General features: G+C 34.1%; 1 protein-coding gene across 1 annotated transcript in view; it reads left to right on the top strand.

The window, feature by feature from the left end:
- Positions 1 to 5,058: 5,058 nt before the first annotated feature.
- Positions 5,059 to 20,502, top strand: part of LOC140433288 (phosphatidate cytidylyltransferase, photoreceptor-specific-like) — a 65,477-nt gene continuing 50,033 nt past the window's right edge. The window contains exon 1 of the mRNA XM_072521319.1: positions 5,059 to 5,216. The gene's annotated coding sequence lies outside the window, so the exon portion shown is untranslated. The remainder of the gene's footprint in view (positions 5,217 to 20,502) is intronic.

Below are 20,502 nucleotides of genomic sequence, written 5' to 3'. Positions count from 1 at the left end.
CCATTATATTGACAACTGCAAAAGTTATTTTTTGTAATTTTTATTCGATGGCTGTAAGCTGATTGATTTACTTTTAGATGAACCGATGATGTGTATGGATCCATATACGTAACGTCTTTATTAAAAAATGAAGAAACAAGATTCTTTTGTTTCCTTCTCCGATTTTGTGACCGATAACCATCCCACAAGTATCCGTGTAAACTACATTTTTTATTTCAATTGACGGTCGTACTTTTTTTTCGATATATATATATATATATATATATATATATATATATATATATATAAATATATATATATATATATATATATATATATATATATATATATATAAATATATATATATATATATATATATATATATATATATATATATATAAATAATTGTAGTGAGTTATCGGGTATGAGGTCATATTAGCATCATCAGAAGAAAACAACAATATACTTTTGAATAAAACTAATATTAAATTACAGATTTAGAGTACTTAAAAAAATTTCATGTTCGTTCAAAACAGTACGGACAAAGTCACTTGGATACAATAGAAAAGTTTTATATATGTTAAAAATATACAGAATGGTTAAAATTGTATTGTTTACATAGAAAAATGAATTTAAAATATTAAGAATATAACAATAGATATTGCTTAATTGTTCCGTGGCTGCTTTGTAATTTTTTGCCTCCAAAAACACTATTTTTTATAATTACTTGCTTGCTTCAAACTCTATAAATGATAATATATTATGTCAACAGTCAATTAGTAAGATCGTGTAGTGAGAAAGATAAAAATCGATATGTAGTAATAGGAATTTAAAAAAATATGATAATGGCAATTGTCATTTGTCATTTAGTATTTGATTATTACCATTTTTGAGCCATTAGATTATTCTTGTTAAAAATATTTTTAGTATTTTTTGCCAATTACAACATAATTTTTATCTACCAGCTACAACGTCATCTTGCAATTTACGAGTCTTTTAAAGCAAATCGAAATACTTTTTTGCGACTTAAATCATTCCAAATGATGCGTTGTCAAAAATATAGACCACCCTGTACAAATTTATGGGTACGTTCGAAATTTAGTGGTTGCTTACCGTGCTCAACAAACAAAATTGAGTCGGCTTCGGAAAATGAAACGGGCCAGGCGTCAGAGGTGGGCCCTAAAACCGAAACTTTTGACCTAATGAAGCTATCACGCAGCCTCTAATCAAGATACCGGCCCTGCGCCCGCGGCTTTGCATGTATACTTTCCACGGCATTCTCAATTACCACAGCTTCTCCATGGGTGGAGATAGTATACGGAAAGAAGGATTTTCAGTGGGATTTTTTTATTCATGTTTAGAAACCGTCTCATAAATAAAACTACTGGCTTGTGATCTGATCCTATGTCGATACTAAGTTTTTGCTGATATAATTGCGTTCCTGTATCTTTGTCTAACTAATACATAGTTTATTTGATTTCTTACAACTCTCTCTGCTTGAGCTGCGGGTGACTTTCATGTCTTAGTCTTTTTTTGGCAGTTTAAACAATGTATTTGCTATAACAAAATTATTGTACTGGCAAAATTCGATAAGCCAGCACCCTTTTCGCTTCTGCTTCCCAAACCGTATTCTTCTGTACATTCTTCTAGTTTTTGATTTCTAAACCTTTTCGTTAAAATTTCCCATTATAATTGTATCAACCTGGGTTTTAATGACTTATTATATAATATTGTCTATGTCTTAATAGAAAGTTTCAAAATCGTTCTTTGCTTTGTCCGCAGTTGGAGCATACACTTGTATAATGTTTATTTTGGGTTTGTTCTGTTTAAGTATAGGTTGAAATTTACTACCGCTTCATCAATGTTTTTGTTAAGTATTATCCCGACACCATAATCGTGTGAACTGTCTTGAGTCTTGGGCTATTGGCGTTACTGATTTCTAGTATATCTATATTCAGTCTTTTCATTTCTTTAACTGCATTATGCACCTTTCCTATTTGATGTAGACTTCTAACATTTCAAGTGTCTACTTTATTATTTTTTTTTTAGTCATGATGGTTAACTCGGGATGTGTTTTAAGCTTTTAATGCATTCATCATTGGTCAGTAAGTGGGATATTGTTTTGAAGCTATTTTCTTATGGCATTTTAAAGTAGATACTATGTAAATGGGAATAAGCCACAATTAAAGGTTAAAATAAGTTCATTGACGTTTCAGTTTCCACTTTGGAGATCGTTCTCAAAATACAAATAATAATAAATTGTTACTTGGTAAAAAATTCTTCTAATAATTGAATTTTATCTGGCTCATTTATATTGACAATTCAGACATATATTATACATTTTAAAGTAGACGACTTTAAAGTGACATTGCCAATATTGCTGAAATGCGTTCCTGGGACGACTTTATTGTAAGATAGTTTATTCGATTATTGCTTAACTCCTAAAATGCAGTTCGGTACTGGAGGTAAAATGGTATGAGGCGGCATTTCTTTGGTAACACATACAGATATTGTTATGTTAGAGGCAGATGGCCTTAATGCTGGTGGGTACATTAGGAAATGTCTGGAAGAACATGTGTTACCTTATAGACTTTTTGTAGTTCTTCTTCTAGTAGTTCCTTCTCCTATCGGAGGTTGGCTATTATCACAGCTATCCGTACCTTATTGGCGGTTGCTCTGAAAAGATCTACTTTTACCCTTGATTTTACCTTGCATTATGAGCCTTAATATCTCATATTTTGCACCTCTAGTAGTATGGCCTTAATATTCCAGCTTTCTTGTTTTGATGTGTTTTATGACCTCGCAATCTTTTTGTAGTCTTCTTAACACTTCTGCATTTGTAACTCGTTGGTATTTTCAAAATCCTTCTATAGCACCACATCTCAAGTGATTCCAACTTCTTTATATTACCCACTTTTAGTGTCCAGCTCTCCATTCCATACAACAAAGTCGAGAACACGTAGCATCTTAAGGCTCTTATCCTCAGCTCCACAGGAAGGTCGTCTTGATTAACAAACATTGTTTTCATTTTTATAAATGTTTGACTTGCAATTTCAATGCGTGTCCTTATTTCTTTACCTTGGTCGTTGTCTTCATTTACCCAGCTTCCCAGATATTTGTAGTGATTCACTCTTTCTATTTATTTTCCCTCGATATCTAGCTTCCTTCTGTATGTTGCTTAGAAATAATTATGCACTTGGTTTTCTTAACGTTCATTTGTAGTCCATATTTTATACTGACTTGATGTAATCTATTTACTAAGCGTTGCAGTGCTTATAGACTGTCTGCAAAAACAGTGGTGTCATCCGCGAATCTTATGTTGTTCAAGATGTTTCCGTTTATTGATATACCTTGTTGTTCCTCTGATATTGCTTCCTTAAAAATAGTTTCGCTGTACAGATTGAATAACAATGGGGACAGCACGCAACCCTGTCTAATACCTCTTTTGATTTCTTTAGTTTCTGTATTGCCATTTTCGACTCTAACCTTTGCTTCTTGATTCCAGTACAGATTGACAATAACCCGTATATCTGGACTATCCACATTCTTTTCTTTTAACAGTTTTACGAGTTTCTTATGTCGGAGTCTATCAAAAACTTTTTGCTAATCTATAAAGCACACATAGAAATTCTGGTTCATATCTAGTCGTCTTTGCGCTAGAACGTTAAAAGCGAACAGACCCTCTCTCGTTCCTAGTTCTCCTCTGAATCCAAACTGGGTATCATCTGTATCTTCTTCTACTTTTTTTGTATAGTCTTCTATGTATTATTTTGAGAAATATCTTAAATTTGTGGCTTATTAAGGAAATTGTACTGGGAGCATTTGTACTGGGATTATTTTGTCGCATGTACTGACTTTGGTAGTGTTATAAATGTGGACAGCAACCAATCTTCGGGTATTACTCCTGTTGTATATACTTTGTTGAACAGATCTAAAAGTATATGCAGTGTTTCTTCATTGCATTCATTTAATTAGCTCTGGGTATTTGATCCGAGCTTACAGCTTTTGCGGTCTTTACATTTCTAATTGCCTGTTTTAATTCGCACATTATTATTTTCGGTCCTGTTTGTTTCTGTGGTTCTTCTTGTATCATTCTATCATCGTCAAATAGTTTCAGTATGAATTCTTGCCAAAATCTTAGTTTATCTTTGATGTCTGTAATGAGTTAACCATTATCATCTCTGAGTATTATGTAGTTGATAATCTCATAATGCAGGATAATGCTCGGCCGCACATAGCCATAATAACAATGCAATACTTTACAAATGTTGGTTTTCGTAACTAGTCTGGCCTCCTAAAAGTCCAGGCCTTAACCAGATAGAGCATTTATGGAACAACTTAGGAAGAGTAGTTAGATAAAATTCTTACGATTTTAAAACTGTGGTACCATTAGAATAGGCGCTAATAAACGAGTGGGAACAAATACTGTTATACGAGATTGCTGCTTTGATCCAGTCTATTCCAAGAAGGATAAGACCTGCTATTTAAGCTGGAGGAGAAGAAATATTCGATTTTAGTATCCCTATTTTAGAAATATTATATGAATGAATTAAAAAATTTGAAAAATTGATTTGAAAAATATCTTACTCAGGAATGAAAAAATGTAAATTTTTATTTGTTGTTTTATTAGGCACTATTTTGGAATTTGTTTTTAATTTAATGGTTTGTTATTGAACATACAATAAAAATAATTTCTTATTATTGAAGTTTTTTTAATACTTTTTATTTTACTTAAAATAAACTTGTGTCCGGTTACTTTTGAAAAGATGTCAACTGTGACATATACATATGTTTTGTCGACTATTAAAAAGAATTTAAGAGAGTTAAACACGATAAACTAATATCTATGTTAAGGAGCAGTGGCATCTTGACAGAGAACTTAGAATAATGAGCAATCTGTATTAGGACCAAACAGCAAAAAACAGAAAACATAACCAACTAAATCGTTGTTGAAAGAGAGTTGGTAAACAGTGGTAGTGCCCTTACTTTTTAATATCTACTCAAACGAGGTTGTACTCATATATAGAGAATGTCTAAGTAATTTTAGATATCTGTCAAAAGTGTCATAAGATTTTTCTAACGTCGTATAATATGAGCCAGAAGTTCCTTGAAATAAGAGAATTTTAGAATAGTTTTAAAAGAAAGAAAGTAATTGTGAAATAATTCAAGATATAGCTCAATAAGAGATTGGATAAAGAATAAAAAACAATTGCCCAATATCAGACTTCTCATAATCTGTAAGTACTATTAACCAATAATAGTTCAATTAACCTTGAAAGAGAAAACTAACATTTATTATTTAGCTTATGGTACAAATTAAGAAAAATGCTGTAAATTACAGATTTTCCATAAAAGTTAAAATAATACAAATAAGTAAACAAATAGCATTAAAATATATTTATTAAACTTTGATGTCGGGACTAAGTAACTAGTTTATTGTCTCAAGTGTTGCTTCAATTGTGAAGGAAGTCACTTCTTCCTGGATATGCTTCAAAATTGCATCCAGAAATAATGTGTTGTATGGTTTGTCTTTTATGACCCCACTTTGCTGGGTTATTAGCGTATCTACCCCATCAGGTATGGATTCTATTTCACCCATGTTTTACGGTTCCAATAAAATTCTAGAAACGAGTGACTAGGATGGGATAGTATATGAATGTGAGGGTATGTGCCTTGTTCCCATTTATATTTCTACTATGGTTTGCCTTAATGTCGTCTGATAATTTAGCCTTATTCTTTCTAAGGCTGGAAATTTTAGTTTATAGGTAAGGCACGACTATTATTAATATTTTTATGTTATCTTAGTAGCGCACTACCTACAGATATCAGGTAGGGCAGCAAGCCATTGTAGTGAGGATGATCTTAAGGATCCGGTTATCATGCGCATAGTCCTGTGAAGTTAGTACCTACATACTATAGTAAGGGCTGTCCATCCATACGCGAGCACAATTATTCTGTACAGAATACACCAGGACCATCGCTGAACATCACAGAGTAGCAATCGGAGATTTACAAGCTGTATTGAATAATATAATTTGTATTAGTTCATTGAAATGTTACATTGGAATAGAACGTCATTTATACGATGCACAACGAAAAGTATGGAAGATGGTAAAGGGAAGGAAAAAAGCTATTAATATAAGCTATTTAAGTATAAAAGCATAAACAGTATACAAGGAGAACGATGGAAAAAGTATATAGAACAGCTTTACAAGGACGAAGATAGAGAGATGGATTTAAAAATCGACAAGCCCCAAGTCAGGGTACGATTACGATTGAACTACTAAAATATGGACGAAGAGCATTGACAGAAAATACTACGAAACTATTCCAAAAGAACCTTGAAATGAAATGCATACCAAAGAAATGGAAATCAAGTATAACAATTCTTATACAAAAAAATGGAAAAAAATGGCCCATCTAATTATCAAACTATTACGTTGTTTGATACTAGTTTGAAATTATTTACTAAAATACTTGCTGAGAATATAATTGGAAAGTATCAAATATGCGAAGAGCAACAAGGGCTTCGATGTAACAGATCAACTGTTGATGCCATATTCATAATAAGACAAAAGATGTGAGAAAGTAGTAGAATTTAATACACCTGCTTTGTTGTCATTTCAACTCCTTTCTTGCTCAAAGTCTGCGAGGACTGTTTTGCCTTTTTCTATTCAAAAATTTAAGTTCTTGTTAAACTTTAATAATATATGCTTTATGGAATGGGACCCTGGATAAATCCAATATTATAGCAGTTAGCTGATCAGGAGTACCTAAGCTTATTTTGTTGTCAATTAGTATTGTACGACCGTCAAGTTTTCTCGGCAGACTGTAATCCTTTTTACTAGAATGTCAAAATTAAGTAATGAACTTCCCAGGGCTCAATTCTGGCACCAATTTGGTTTAGTTTATATATTGCGGATATGCTCAAAACCCAATTTAACGAGTTCGGATACGCAGATGACTGGGAAATGGTTATCTAACACTAGAATTTTGAAGAGCCGAACAAACTGTAACATCTGATCCAAAACCCTTGGTAATTACTTTCGTAAATAGAGACTGCGGCCAGATACCAATAAGACAAAAGAATGCTAAAAGATATTCATAATATGTCATAGGAACGGTTTAATAGTTCGGCCATATAATGAGGAGACATAAATATAGCTTACTCTAGTTGATCATTCAGGGCAAAATCGAATGAAAACGCTGGGACGGAAGAAAGCAACTGTCCTGGCTGCATAACATTAGACATTGGACAGGTCGAACGATCGAAGAATTATTTAATGTAGCTGTTGATCGAGAAATATTTCATCAGCTTGTTAATACGACGATAGCCAACGCTTAAAAACAAGCACGGCACACAAAGAAGAGAAGATGACAAGAAAAAAATTTAATGTAACTTTCGAAAATCAAGATGTTAATTAGATAGAACGTTAATATTTAAAGAACATTTAATAAAACTTCCTGCTAAAATTGGAACTAGGAACAACATCTTCGACAAGCTATATGGATTGAAACGAGTGAGCCATTGATATACCAAGCACCTTTAAAATGTGATTTTTACAACTTTACAAGGGTTTTCACCCTTATAACAGAGGCGTTAGCTTTCTAATATTTTTTAATGTGTTTTGTGTCGACAATCACTCTTCGATGAGGTGTTTGTAACTATTAAAACGAAGCTCTGAAGTTGGCATGTTACATTCCGAAAGTACTCAGCTGATTTTAATAAACAATTTTACACACTATTAACCCTCTAACCGGTAAGTCGTCCCTGAGGATTACATTCCATTAATTCAAATAATTTAATAAGTAACATGTTGTGTCGATCAAACCGTTTAGGCGTCTTTTAGTATGTTTCAAAGTAATTCATTTTTGGCCTTTTGAAAATTGTACGATGCGTCATTCAAAATTTATTACCAGTAGAGTAGGAACAATAAGTGAGTAGACACGTATTTATTATTGCTCCGTATTACGAACAAATAAAAAATTGTAACAGATATTTCTAAGTATCGGATTACACTAGGAATTTTTGTGGTGAGTATATAAATACATATATTTTACTAATTTATTGTTCAATATTGTGCAATATGTAGTTTATTCTCTGTATTTGTTATATTGTATTGTCATCCTCAGGGATGACAAAACGGTTTACGTGAATTTTTTTTTAATTCACTATTGTTCTTGATAAAACTTTTTGTGAATTTTGAGTTGTTTTTATCACCTAAATTTATGTTTGTTGGTTCGTAGAAAGACAAAAAGAAGAAACAATGGACGGACAGCTACCACAACGTTTTTTCATTAGAAAAAAATTGTCAGAGTACAATGAATTTGAAAGACAAAAGAAGTATAATTTGTCAGATATGTCTGAAGAAGAACAACAGGAGTTCATGAACTGTATTGAAAGTTCTGAAGAAGAAGAAGAGGGTGATTTCGACGATGATGATGATGACATTGCAGATCCAAATTATGTACCAACTGATATAACTCCGGTAGATGAGCAGTGTATTTCCGAATACATCGAAGAAATGAATACAACTGAGTCCAGTGAAACTTTCATGGAAGCTGTAAATTTTAGTAATATTGAAGAACATTGTTCAGAAGTTTCAATACCGGAACCAACACCACATGAAGCAGAGATTTTAGCGCCAAGTACAGCAGTAGAAACAGTGAAAGCTCCAAAAAGAACAAGATCTCCATTGCCAGTTATACAGTCTTCTGGGCCTCAAATTGTGCCGTCTGGAGGTGGATTTACTGGTTCAGGTATTGTCAAAAATACATTAAGTAATTATGTAGACACCTCATTTTTCTCTATTTTTCCAGGTTTAGATGCAATAAAGAAGGATTCAACCGAGTTTTCGAATATACGATGGAGAAAAAAAAACATGAAATTGCATATAAATGAAATAGCTTTCAGAGATAACAACAATTTGCCCGACAATATGACCCATCTGTCATCACCAATGCAGTATTTAAATTATTACTTCAGTGAAGAAGTTATGACTTTGATTGTTGAAGAAATAAATCGAGCTGCTTTTATTGCCAACTCAAATTTCACAACAAATTTTGAGGACATGTATCATTACATCGGTATTTTGCTGTACATGTCGATCTATAAGTATCCAAACCTGGGATCCCAATAGGATCAAATCCTATAAGTTATTGGGGAAAAACGCATTTTAACCAATCCAGTCCACTATGAAGCTACGGAAATTTGAACTGACCAAAAGATATTTATGTTTTGAGGATGAGAGTCGACGTGCTAGAAAAGGTGAGCCTGGATATGACAAGCTTTTTCGTATCAGAAAACTGGCGGATATAATAAATGAAAGATTTGATTCCATTCCGAAAACAGCTCGTTTATGCGTAGACGAGCAAATGTGTAGTACCAATATGAAGCATCATCTGAGACAATACCTTCCGAATAAACCACATAAATGGGAAATAAAGCTTTTTGTATTATGCGATTCACATGGTTATGCTTACCGATTTGAGATATACAATGGTGCAGGTGACAATATCATTTTACCTGGTACTCCAGATCTTGGTGCTACAGGTAATGTAGTTGTACGATTGTCTCAAACAGTGCCTAATTTCGTGCATCATATAATATACTTTGACAATTTTTACACCTCATTACCTTATTAGTATATCTTCGTGCAAGCGGTATTTATGCACTTGGTACTATAAGGATCAATCGAATTCCAAATTGTAAACTGCCAAGTGATAAAGAAACAAAGGATGCAGAAAGAGGAGATTCCATGGAATATGTTGGCATTGCATATGGTGTCGATGTGAATACGGTACAATGGAAAGATAACAAAAACGTAAGACTAGCTTCAACATACGTTGGGATTGAACCATTTGCTAGAAACCATCCGGTAGAGACTCAACCAGCTAAAATATCACGATATGATCGTAAAGAAAAAAAGTACATGGAAGTAGGATGTCCACAAATAATACGTGAGTATAACAGTCACATGGGTGGCGTAGACTTGATGGATGGACTGATGGGTCGTTATCACATCAGACTCAAGACTAGGAATCCAATTATTCGGACGTTCTATCATCTAATAGACATGACCGCAACAAACGCATACATTCTATACCGTCGAGTCCATGCTAATAAATCTACTAATAGTGATGAACCAAAGGAGAAATTCTACCAATTACCTCAATTTCGTGAACAGATAGCTGCTGGCCTTGTGGCGTATACACAAAGACGTTCTGTTGGTCGACCATCTTCTCAGTCGGTACATCCCGGTACTAGTAGTGTTGGTCAGAAAGCTAAACATCCTGTAGCCGATATCAGACACGACAACTACGACCATTTTCCAATATGGCTAGGTAAATCAGGAGGGCGAAAGAAATGTAAATATTGTAAAGACTCCGTAACCCAGTGTGTGTGCCAAAAGTGCGACCTACATTTGTGTTGCTCTAACTCAAAAAATTGTTTCTACGATTATCATCATAAATAATGTAATTTCCTTGTCTATTATTTTGTTCGAATAAAAATACATTTAACGAAATATGCTGTTTTATTTCACTTAAACCGTTTTGTAGTCCTTGAGGACGTCTTACGTTTTTTTTACCTGGCGAATCAGACAATAAAAAAATCTTTATGGGAACTTCGTATTCGTCATTGTCATAGCAAGATTAACTAGAAACAAAAATTTATACATGAAAATATGCACTATTTCAGATTTTACGGTTATAGGGTTAAGTTTTTTTAAAAAGATACACCTGTTGCCGGTTTAACCAATATTTTATAAAGTTTTTTCCAATTTAAATAAAAATGTTTTTAAATAGTTACCTCAAGTCTTTAACTTAAAAACTTATGATACATGAATGTACTTTGTCTATAATTAAGATGATAATTAATGTGGAATGTATTATTTATCATTTTTTAATACAGCAGATTAACTTTCAATTAACAATTACTTTAATGTTATATTGCATATAAGAGAAAGAGATACTGTAAATATATAATTATTCGACATATCAACAATATTAGAAATATTTTTTAAATATTCTGCTACGCCAATGTAAGTCGTGCCAAAATACCAATACAGCCGGTTCCCAAACTACCTCATCGCAACAATTTATGTCTTATATTTATTATAGTTATTAAATCGTATATGAACTATAAAATTTATTTATTGTATATTTTAGGATATGAAATAGTTCTATTTTTTTACTTTTTCCTTTCAGATGTTCTGTTGTGGTTCAAGCATGAAACTTCATCCAATTTCATCTGTTAGTCATACTACTGGAGAAACACGCCTATGATTTGTACCTTTCTATCTGATGTGCTTTTCTTTATTCTTAACCTTTGCAGATCTGGATACTTCTCATTGCTTTCTTTCTGCTTGTGTGTTGTTGTGATCAATTAGGTGTGAGGCATTCTATTCACATCCAAACTCCTTAAAAATTTATCTGTATTACTACTAGAAGTTGTTCCAATTTTCATCAATTTGTCCAGATTCAAAACATAGTAATTGTATGACTAGAATAATATGTTTTGATTCTCGATGTATGTTTAACTCCGTTTCTTAATAAATTGAAAGGCTTTTTATTGCGATGCAATATACATCTTGTTTTTGTCGTTTTCAGTGATCCGTTTCTTATAAACATTTTTAAAAAGATAATTATAATCGCCAATTCGTAGTTTTATTTTTCTTGTCTCTTGTTGTAATTTGATAAAATGCCACAGGGCCATTTTCTTACTTTAATCAATAAAAGAACTCGTTGTTATAATGTTGCCTTTTCATTGTGGCTTCCAATAACTTTAAAAACTTGAACTTACAAATCAGTAAGATTGCTGATAACTCAATAAAGAAAATGTTCTTACATACTAATATATATCCTGTGTGATACTCTTTTAAAAATTCAGCAATAGAAATATTAATAATGGGTCAGTACTCCTTATTAGTTAATAAATTAATTAACTGTGCTAGCCATCAGAAGCATAACATGCAATCATAAATACGATTGTACCAGTGAGGTCTGGGGGAGGACAGAACGACTTTTCAACTAGCTTGATTTTGATAAATAAAACAGTCACATAAAAAATTCCCGGGGAAAATTTTATCTCAGATACTAGTGTCCGAAAATTCCTAATAGTGTTGGACCGATCAGTTTCTTAGTAGTTTTAAGGCGGTACAGTCTGCACGACTACCATCGACTTGAAGGAATCCGTCGTTAAACCCTTACCTGATTATACTGGAGTCCAGTCACGCATTTGGCGGACTGGGCAAGGATGGCAGCGGCAGATATTGGCAATGTCATATGCGGCATCATTATTTGGATTGCATTTCCAAGAGCGTTATGTACTGTGCAATTTTTGGGCCTACGAGCAAATATGTCGCACACTTCCTGCGTTCACAGGACGTTTCTAAGCGGAAAGCAAAATTCCCAGGCCGATGTAAACCAAGAATTCACTTTCCACTAGGACCACTTGAGGGACTATGTTAAGATAGATAGTGTGTGGTTCAGCTTTTTTTTCATCAGCATAATATTTTATCCTACTTTTGTTAGAACCCTACGAGACCGTCTCTAGGTGAAAGTGGCATGTTTGCCATAGGCTCCATATTCCCCTTAGTCTCCATTGCACAACTATCCTTCAGCCAGTGATCTCCGTTGGGCAAATCGATGATAGTAATTATATATATATATATATATATATATATATATATATATATATATATATATATATATATATACAATGACTTCCACAGTTTTCACTGTATTCCTTCACTCAACCGTTTTCTCCAATTTTTCCTGTTTAGCCAGTCCCCTTTCTGTAGGTTTCTTCTACTCATTGCTTCGTCCACTTCATCTCTGAAAGATCTTCGGGGTCTGCCTCTCTTTCTTCTTCCTATCGGGCTCCACTCCGTTATTCTATCTTTTATTCTAAATATGAATCATTAAACCTGACACATTAGAGGGGTCACCACCGAAAGTGCACTCATCCATCATTTGTGTCCGCTTGTGGTGCGCTTGGGCAAGATGTCTATGCCTCTGGCTTTTTTTATTACAGGTTATATATAGATTAAAAGTAAAGTGGTTTAACGAGAGTACATCTAATATAGTCGTATCGGATACTAGTAGCTCCTTTACAACTACAGCAACCTTAAACGACGAACCCGTTTGCGTTGTGCTTTGCGTTGTTGTTTCGTAGCTAGAGCGCTATCAATGTAAAAGATCAGTATTCTTAACTGGCTAGGGAAGAAAGGTAACGTGAGAGTTACGAATAAAACTGATAGTAACTGCTGATGTATAAGTTCTGGTATTATTTTGTTAATAGTTAGGTTCTCTGATTACTGACAATAGGGTATAGCATTTGTTCTAGAACATAGCAAATATAGGTTTCTGTTAACAAATACTAATCTAGACCTACTTCCAAATGAACTACACCCCATAATCTTTGCACCAGCGAGGAGTATCCTACGCAAAACTAAATTTTCCACATTTGATTACGTCTTCATCTAATTCTTATTTGTTCATTCTGAACTCATAGAAAAGTTAAAACTCATTATTGATTCGCCTCTTGATTTCACGTATCACTGCAATCTCACACCCCAATGGATTTTGGTATATGACAATATAACACACGGTTAACACGATCCCATGATCAACTGATCATAGAGAGAGAGTCGTTATCCTGTAGCAGCCATTACTATGTTACTGATCTGGAGGTAGAAAATTTATTATTAGGAGGGACTTTTCACAGTATCTAGTTCTCATAACAACACCAGTACATCTACGACAATGTTTTTTTTTTTTCGTGACCCAGTCATTCCAAATTGAAAGTAACGTGGATGAATTTCTATAATCGGTCGTTGAGCTTTGACACGTCTGTGACACAATTCACATATATGTCGTCGATGTGAGAATTAGAATAATTATGTTAAATTAATTAGAGATTAATTAGGTATACTCGGTAGAAGCTTATAAAAAATATATATTGTGACATTAAATAGGATGAAGAATAGTAAGGCAGTAGGACCTGACGAAATACCTGCAGAGGTTTGGAAGGCTCTAGGAAAGGAATGGGTTGATGTTTTGTGGCAAATTATGAGAAAGATATATGGGGAACAAAGTATGTCATGCCTGGAGATGGAGCGTAATGGTATCTCTGTATAAAGATACAAGGGACATTCAGGACTGCAGGAACTAAAGAGGGATAAAATTAAGGTCGTACGCAACAAAAATTTGGGAGAAAACTGTAGAGCGAAGGTTAAGGAGAGAAACATCGATAGGAGAAGAACAGTTTGGGTTTTTGCCAAGAAGGAGGACAACGGATGCCTTGTTTGCTTTAAGACAATTGATAGAGAAATATGACGAGAAGAAAAGAGAGCTACTATGTATAAGGAAGCGTATACCAAAGTAATGATTTTGAATTGACCTAAAGTTTTCCAGTGACGTGTTTAACTTTTTTTATGGATGTACTGACAGCGAAGATAAGTGAGGTCAATGGTCAATTGTGTTAGTGGAGGAGAGCAAAGAAATGTTAAAGAAGAAGTTGGAGGCTTGGAGAAGGACTATTGAAGAGAAAGGACTGAAGGTTAGCAGGTGTGAAAAATAGTGTATTTATATGTGATTAGGAATTAGGTCAAGTAGGAGAATTTAAATTTATTAGCTTTTACATAACGGAAAATGGGACACTAGATCGAGAGATTTTCCACAGAAAAACAGGCTGGTTGGTTTAACTGGAAGCGAATAAGAGGTGTATCTGTGATCAAAAAATCGGAGAAGGGCTGCCAGGAAATATATAGTAAGGAGGAATATAGGTAGGAATAATGTGGTAAGGCCTGTGTTGGTGTACTGCGGTAAGGTGTGGCATGTAAAAAAGATTTAGTAAAAGAAGTTGTAGGTAGCTAAAATGAAAATGTTACGGTGGATATTGGGTAAGAGGAAAAGGGGAGAATCAGAAACGACTTCATTAAGGAAAAAGCCCGAGTAACTACAGTCTCAATAAAGGTTGAAAAACGAAGAATTTAATGGTTCGGTCACTTAACACGTAGAAATAAACACTACGTGGACAAAGGATTAAGCTATTAGAAGTTAATGTAGAGCGCGGTAAATATGAAAAACCAAAGAGGAAGGACTATTTGGCAGAGGATTTAAGAGAGAAAGGGTAAAAAGTAGAAGATACAATGAGCAGAAATGATTAAAAAAAGAATAAGGAACAACTACCCCAGAAAAGGGAAATACTGAGAAATAAGAACAAGAAGAAGTTAAAAGCTTATAAATATGCAGTTACTTTACGCAATGAAACAATAAATTAATTATTATTAGTCGTATAAAAACTTCTTTTGGAATATATTATAACAAGGCACAAAAACAAATTTAAGATTGAAAAAATTAGTTAAAATTAGTTGTCACAATTATAAATCAAACAATACTTTACATTCCCAATATCAACCACCGTCCTCTGTAATTGGCATTGAGGAGGATCCGCCTACTTCGCTGCTACGTGTTATTGGTCTTACTTTATGGTATCGAGTCCTGGACTATGAATAAAATCGATCTAAATCGGCTTGAAGCTTTCGAAATGTGGTGCTATAGAAGAATTTTAAAAGTTTCCTGAATGGAGAAGATTCGAAACTCCACAATACTAAAACGTCTCAGCAAGACTACTGAGATCATAAAAAGCAATAAGCAGAGAAAGCTAGAGTATTTCGGACATGTAATGAGAGGTCCCAAGTATAAAATATCATGCAAGGCAAAATAGCAGGCAAACGCAGTTAAGGACGAAGAAGAACCTCATGGTTGAAGAACTTGCGAGATTGGTATGGTGTTGATACAAGCATGCTATTTAGGGTTGCAGTGAATAAAATTAAGATAGCTATGATGACGTTCTGAAACGACATGGTACATGAAGAAGTCCTCTATAATATTGCTGTCTTTGTTTGGTAATTTCTGTTATGTAGGAACAAACAGTTAATTTTTTTTTGGTGATTTCCCCGGTTTTGGTATCATTATTACCTCAGCTATTTTCCATAGATTTGGGACATATCTTCATCTAAAAGCAGCAGTAATTAGGTTGGTCAATTTTACTATGTCTTTGCGAGGCAGGTTTTTTAGTAACTCTCCAGTAATTAGATCGTATCCTGGGGCTTTCTTCAGATTTATGTTTTCTTTTATTTCATCAGCTACTTCTTTTGGGGATGTTGGTCTGATTGTCTCATCTATCTGATTAGGCTCTATCCATATTTGATCATTAATTTGGTCTTCATGTGGTTTGAATGTATTTTCTAAATAAGTGGCAAATCTCTCTGCCTTTTGCTTATTGCTCCTGGCCCAACTACCATCTTCCAGTTTAATGGGTGGATAATGGACTACTGGTCTTTTTAGCCTTTTTGGTTGCTTTTCATAGGGAGTATTCAGTGCTGCTATCATTCGTCAGTTTTCTCAGGTAAGAACTCATTGATTCATTTTTTATATTTTGAATCTCTTTTAAGCTTTTGAGTTGCATTGTTCAGATTTGTTTTATCTTGAAGAGCTCTGGTTTGTTGCCACCTCCTTCTTAATTTTCTTTTCTCTTTAATTTTTTTTTCCTTCGGATAGTTGTTTCCTTTTACTTTCGATACTTGAATCGGAGTGTTTTCCCATGCTGATTTTTGTATATTTCGAACAAACAACTCTGCTTTGTCATCTAGTTGTTCAGATGTTTTTAATTGTACAAATAATTTAATTTTTTCTTCAAGAGTTGATTTAAAACTTTCCCAGTCTGTTAATTTGTTGGTTAATATTGGATTACTCTCCTTTCTAATTTTCTAAAAGAAATTATAGCAGGAGTCCCTGAAGGAAGTGTATTAGGTCCGATCCTCTACCTGTTATACACATGCGACATACCTGAACTAGAAAAGGATGCTATAGCCACCTTTGCAGATGATACTGCCATTCTAGCAGTAGGTAATACCAGTGAAGTAGCAGCAGAACAATTACAGTTGTCAATAGATAAAATTCATAAGTGGACAAAAAAATGGAAAATCAAACTAAACGAGTCTAAATCAATTCACGTTAATTTTACAAACAAAAAAATCCACAAAACATTCCAATTAGAATAAATGATGCCCAAATACCGCACGCATCTACTGCAAAATACTTGGGTATCACACTTGATGCAAAGCTTCGCTGGAAAGCCCATATCAAAAGAAAAGGGAGGAACTAGGTATCCGTTACAAGAAAATGTATTGGCTGATGGGAGGAAATTTAGTTTTGTCCACACATAATCAACAACTGATATACAAGCAAATACTAAGGCCAGTATGGATCTATGGTTGCCAACTCTGGGGCTGTGCTAATAAAAGTAATATCCAGATCATCCAGAGATTTCAGAATAAAGTACTAAGGAACATCGTTGATGCTCCTTGGTACATCAGAAATGTCGACCTCCACTTGAGATGGCACATAAAATTACCAAGAAGATGGCAGGTAGTCACGAACAACGGCTCCATAAACACGTAAACATCAAGGCCATCCAGCCCCTCGATAATACTGCGTTAGAAAGAAGACTCAAATGATCAAAACCATTTGATTTAGTGTAAAGTGTCATTGGTGTAAAAGCAGAGCATAGTGCTATGTTGTGAATTTGCATGTTAGGTATTAGTGCATAGCTGTTAGATAAAATAAGAGGACGCCATAGGGTAAGCTCTTACAATGCATCCTTTAGTAAATTAAGACAGATAAAAATTGATAATTGGTCAGCCTTGACCAGATTCCAATGCTATAAACACAGTAGGTGTTGGACCGACAATATGGTCGCCTAACATCCCAGTCCAAACATTTAACTTTTGCGGATGCTTCGTTCGCACTGCAATACTGAGGTGCTTATTTTTCCAAGAATAATACCTTGCAACGGATGGATTGTGTTTTTTATGTAATGAAAATGAAGATTCGTCAGAAAATAAAATATTTTTTAAAAAGTGTACCTTTTCATTCCGTTTATCTAACATAACTCCACAAAACTACATCCGCCTAAAGTTATCTTCCGGAAACAGTTCTTGTGTTGGTTGTATCTTAAAACAGTGATACCCATTCCTTTTGAGAACTCACTGGACAGTTCGTGCATTAACGGTAACTTCCCTAGCAATTTGTACACTATTGCAGGGTTCACTAGCTTCCACAAAAGTACAAATATCAATATCCCTGTTTTGACGCTCCTGATCGACAGGTCTAACACGTGGTTCATTACCTTCATAACACTTTTTACAACTGTTTACACATCCCGAAGTTTGAAAATGTTTAATGGTATTTTTAGCTGTTTTAACACTTGGTGAGGGTCTATTTTCGAAGGCAACAATAAATAAATCAATTACTTCGCGTATCGAATGACCCTGAAAGTACCATATTACAAGTTGCAGTTTTTCTTGGACGGTATACAACGTAATAGGCATTTTATTAATTATTTGTTTGTTCTTTCAGAACTTCGTTTAAAATTTTTAATGCCAATGTGACAATTACTACAATTCGTACCTACTTTGAAATAAATATAGAGGTGAAAACGTGTAACATGTCACAGCGATTGCCATTGTGTTGCCATGGTCAATAAAACCATGTCGTGATCCGAATATTTACCTTGTAATAGAATGCCAACGTCTGACTGTGCTGTTTTGTTTTGGTTACCACTATATGTTAGAATGTATTGTGCATAGCCAATTGTTCCTTGGCCTTTCTTTTTGGTTTCTGATAAGCAGCATAATATGTCTATTCTTGGAGGCCAAGAGCAGACAAACGAAGTAGAAGAAGACCACCTACACGTTGGGTTGACGACATCAGGCGTATCACCAAAAACTGGCAAAGAAGAGCAGAAAATCGCATAGAATGGAGGAGTTTAAGGGAGGCCTATGTCCAGCAGTGGACGTGATAAATGAAATGAAGGCTGGATGATGTTGATGATGTATATTCTATGTTTTCTCATTTCAATAATAATTGTTTCCGTCCTGTTCGTCCCTTTATTTCCGTTTTCGTTTGTCCTTTGGCATTGCATTATTGATCATCAATTCAATCCGTCCTTATTCCGAACGAATCTTTTCTATAATGTAAGGAATTAAACGTAAAAAATATCTAACATAAAACCTTACATATTTTTTATTATATTTATTTATGAAAACATCCTGGAACACTCGTTCAATCGCCGTGTATATGTACCAGTGCCAGGTGTTCCGCGTAGACGAAGAAGATTTATTCACTGAAAGCAATCAAGTATTAGTTGCACGTATACGATTAATTATAAATGACAGATATAATAAAGGGTAATTAGTAAGAAATTTTTCTAACAAGCGCCACAAGGCCACCAATAAAATATTAATTAACGTAATTTTACCATACCATAATGGAATAGAGGTGGACGATATGTATACATGTTATTTTTTGCCATCAAAGTTTTGTTTTTATATTTTTGTTTATATAGTGCAAGTCAATTAAACTCCCTACTTGTTAACCCTTGAATAATCGGGTACATACAAATTACATGAACAGTCGGGTGGTGCCTGTGAAGCCCAATTTTACTTTTAATACATCTTAACCGTTTTAAACCCAATAATAAAATAAACAACAATTTTAAGAAAATGAAAAAAAAAAAAGTTAACAAAATTGTACTTCTCTTACATTTAATAAACTTTTACATTAATAAAATTAATTGCAGTCTTCGCAAATCGGTTTAACATGCTCTAAGCATAGCCATTTTTGGCATTTGACACAAAAATATAGTGTTTTACGATTTGGACAATAGGCACAACGACCTCGTGTATTTGGACGCGGAGGCACTGAATCTGCATCTACTCCGCTTAGTTTTTGGGCTATATTTCTAATATCCTTTTGTAAATGAGGGTCTCGTGCTCTGATCAGCATGTTCTCTCTTGTCAAGGCTAAGCCAATTGATTTCAAAAACAATCTTCGTTCCGAAATCAGGTCGTTTTCATTTGCATTACATTTGTGTATGACGTGAGAGTTTATGCCTGCAATGTTGAGTAAATTATAAAAAATGACTATTGGTCATCTTCGGGTATTTCTGCCTACGTTATACGATACACATTTCTGATCGACTGAGTCAACGCCCGATTTTGTAATGTTATAAAAAGTAATAATATTTTGCTTAAAGGCATCTCTAGAATTTTCATCAATAGAGTCATCATACTGAAAAGATGATAAGAGCGTCACGACTTTTTTCTTTGAGATATACGAGACTAAAGTACTGGATTTGGAAAATACTAACATAGACGAGTATTGTGGTCTGGTGGGATCAAGAAGTTCCCATTCCGTTCGAATCTCCCTTTTATTTTCTCGAATTGCTCCAACAATAATTGTAATTTTATGTTGCTCCAGCATGCGTACAATTTCGTAACTTGTAAACCAATTATTCATGGTTATATTTCTAGATCATCCAAACATAGGCTCACATATTCTTGCCACTAAATCGGTGGTTTTAGTACTAACGCGATACGGTCCTGGAAGCTGAGCTCCAACGTATACTTCCATATTTACCGTGTAAAAGCATTTGGCGTCCACTAAGGAAAA

The sequence above is a fragment of the Diabrotica undecimpunctata genome, chromosome 2 (assembly GCF_040954645.1).
Source record: "Diabrotica undecimpunctata isolate CICGRU chromosome 2, icDiaUnde3, whole genome shotgun sequence".
Classification (NCBI taxonomy): domain Eukaryota; kingdom Metazoa; phylum Arthropoda; class Insecta; order Coleoptera; family Chrysomelidae; genus Diabrotica; species Diabrotica undecimpunctata.
Note: the sequence above shows the minus strand (reverse complement) of the source record. Positions and strands in the feature narration are given on the sequence as shown.